Here is a 2,999-nt window from a genome sequence, read left to right as displayed (position 1 = left end):
GTCAGAAACACGAGATTTTCTACGATGTGGGCTATTAGAAGTCACAAACGACCTCTGGAGCTTAAAGAGCAAATATTAAATAATTGGGAAAAATTAGATCAAGTGGTTATAGAAACCAATTGTTGGAATTTAGTTAAGGAAGTGTGTAGGAGGTTTCGAAGAGTGTAAATAAAATTCAACATCACAGAGAATGGAATTTGAATTCTGACCATATACATTTGGAAATCAAACCAAAAGGTTTTAAAGGATTTAACTTTTTTTCCCATGGTTGGATAGAGATAAGCAGTTTGCAGTTAATTATTTCCCAGGCAGGCAAGTGAGAACATGAGATGATAATGCATTTTCATTCTCGGTTATCTGCTGTGAGGCCAATTTCATCTGTTTTATTGGAAGAAAAAGTCCAAGGTACTGGAAGAAATAAATTATTAATTCCAATTGAAAATCTAATTTAGCCTTGTTTGAAAATAATCTCGAATATTAATCCCAAAGGCTTCGGCATTTTTCTTGATTCTGATTTTTCTTATTTTATTGTTCGCGATTCACATAGAATGTGACAATCGGAGGTCATGAAACATGAAGAGATGAATTCTTCGACAGCACACAACTTTTAAGATCCCTTTCAGGCACGCACGCACGCGCGCGCGCACGCACACGCACACACACACACACACACACACACACACACACACACACACACACACACACACACACACACACACACACACACACACACACACACACACACACACACACACACACACACACACACACACACACACACACACACACACACACACACACGTCAAGGAATTATTTATTAGCTTTCGTTGAGCTGTTCCTCCATGTGTCAGTTATATTAATCAGCCCAACAGATCATCTAACGACCACTCTTTGGAAACAATTGTTTTAAAGCTATAATTTCGAAATAATAGTAAAAAAGGAATTCACCATGATGTCATCATAAACCTGAAATACATTAATAAGTCATTGGGTAGCATGCTGTAAAGAAATTAGGGAGAAGAAAACCAGAAATTTCCTAAGATTAGCCAAAATATGTTTTTGACCATTTCCAACCGCCAATAAATGAAGTGCTATCACACCGAATGATGACATTATCTACTAGCACTAGCACCACTGTTCGATGTCTAACATTAAAGAGACTTGGTCTTTCCTTTGAGATATTTGCCGTTCTACATCTTCATAATCCCTTTGTTCATCTTAATGCATAGTAGTTTAATGCTGAACAGACATACGGTAATTCCTAAGTAAATTTGCATATATGACGTTTTTGAAATGGGAAGAATGGTGTGGGATGTATGTCCCATTTGTTTCGTAAATAGGACTTAATAGTAAATAAACAGAACACACGAGAACAAAAAAGAGACTAACATGTGTGTGACTACTTCAAAATCACCAACTTTCAATACTATTTTTTTTACATCATCGGAAGAAGTCATCAACAGTTAACCTTTCAATTATATGATTATATTTATCTATATATTAATCCATTGATAAATAGTAAATGCTAAACTATTTGATAATCATCGTACTTAATTTCGAAAACTATCCATGAATATATTAGTCAATATATATTAGTTACGTTACATTACAGGAGTCAACTGTTCTTATGATAATCGTGTCATTTGAGTCAGATGTAAAAACGCGTGTTACCATGATTTTAATAAATATTATAAATGTCGCTAGTAAAGAGATTTTAATAAATTTTAATTTTAATATTACATGATTTTAATAAATATTATAAATGTCGCTAGTAAAGAGATTTTAATAAATTTTAATTTTAATATTACATGATTTTAATAAATATTATAAATGTCGCTAGTAAAGAGTTACATCCTGTCACATACATTGCAAGACAACGAAGGGCATCGGTTTAGAACTAGAATATCATCGACGAAGGAGAAAAGCTTTTAGGGGGCATACTAAAATCTATATAGAAATCTCTAAAGCACTTTCAGTAACTGAAATTGAGACCAGGTATTTGACGAGGCCTGAAGTAGCTTGAAAAAGTTTCATGTTTGGTCTCTTAGCAGGTTTCCAGATGTAAAACTAAATTAAAAATACCAAAAAAAAAATAAATAAGTATTGCTGGCCTGATTTTTTAATTAAATTAAACTTTAAAATCAATAATAATAAAAATGCCTCCTCAGCTATGAAAGAAAAAGAACACGAAATTCGTTATGGAGCGGTAAATGGTGGCCAACCATTTATCAAAAGTAAATAAATAAATTACGGACGCTCTGTGTGCCGTTAATCTGGAGGATAAAAAGAGTAATCTAATATTAATGGAATATGACGAAAATGCTAATCCTTTAAAAGTTCAATAATCAGTTAAAATCGTTATACCAGAACGAGTGGTCTTTTAATGTAATTTCTTCATACTTAAAACCCCTAATTTTTGTTAATAGAAAGTGCCGAAGATAATCCAATTATCTCAATGATGCCAGGATGAGAGAGATTAGAAATGAGGTCTGTTAGAAAGCATAACTAGGGCTGAACGCTGCTAAAAAGTCATAATGCAAAAGTGTATTAAGGGAGTAGAAACCCGTGTAAAGATTTTCCGATGACCTATATAAAGTCACTCAATTTAATTAGAGAACGCCAGTAAATTACATATTGCAGATAAGATAAAGTTCAGAGAATGCACTTCTGTCAGGCATACAAGTAGCCCGTGGTCATATCTAATGTTCGTGACTAAGGGATGAATAGTTCATTTAGTGCTAGACAGAACAGATGACGTCTCTTCCTACCAGCGCAACCCAGCAACATTGTTCTATTCATTGCAAACAGGGCGCGCATTAAAAACAATCAGTTATCTCACAATGGTGAGTATGCTTGAGCACACGACTGATATGTGCGCGCGCTGGAGGGAGCCAATTAAAAGTAAATGGAAACAATTCTACTCTTCACCCCATTCTAAAAGTTCTGATTACCTTTGGGTAGGATGACACTTTCTTTTCCTAACCTATATCCACTAAACT

This window comes from Typopeltis vanoorti, chromosome 18 (genome assembly GCF_054136105.1).
Source record: "Typopeltis vanoorti isolate ZY-2024b chromosome 18, IOZ_Tvanoo_1.0, whole genome shotgun sequence".
Classification (NCBI taxonomy): Eukaryota; Metazoa; Arthropoda; class Arachnida; order Uropygi; family Thelyphonidae; genus Typopeltis; species Typopeltis vanoorti.
The sequence above is the reverse complement of the archived record's forward strand: the minus strand, read 5'-3'. Positions refer to the sequence as shown.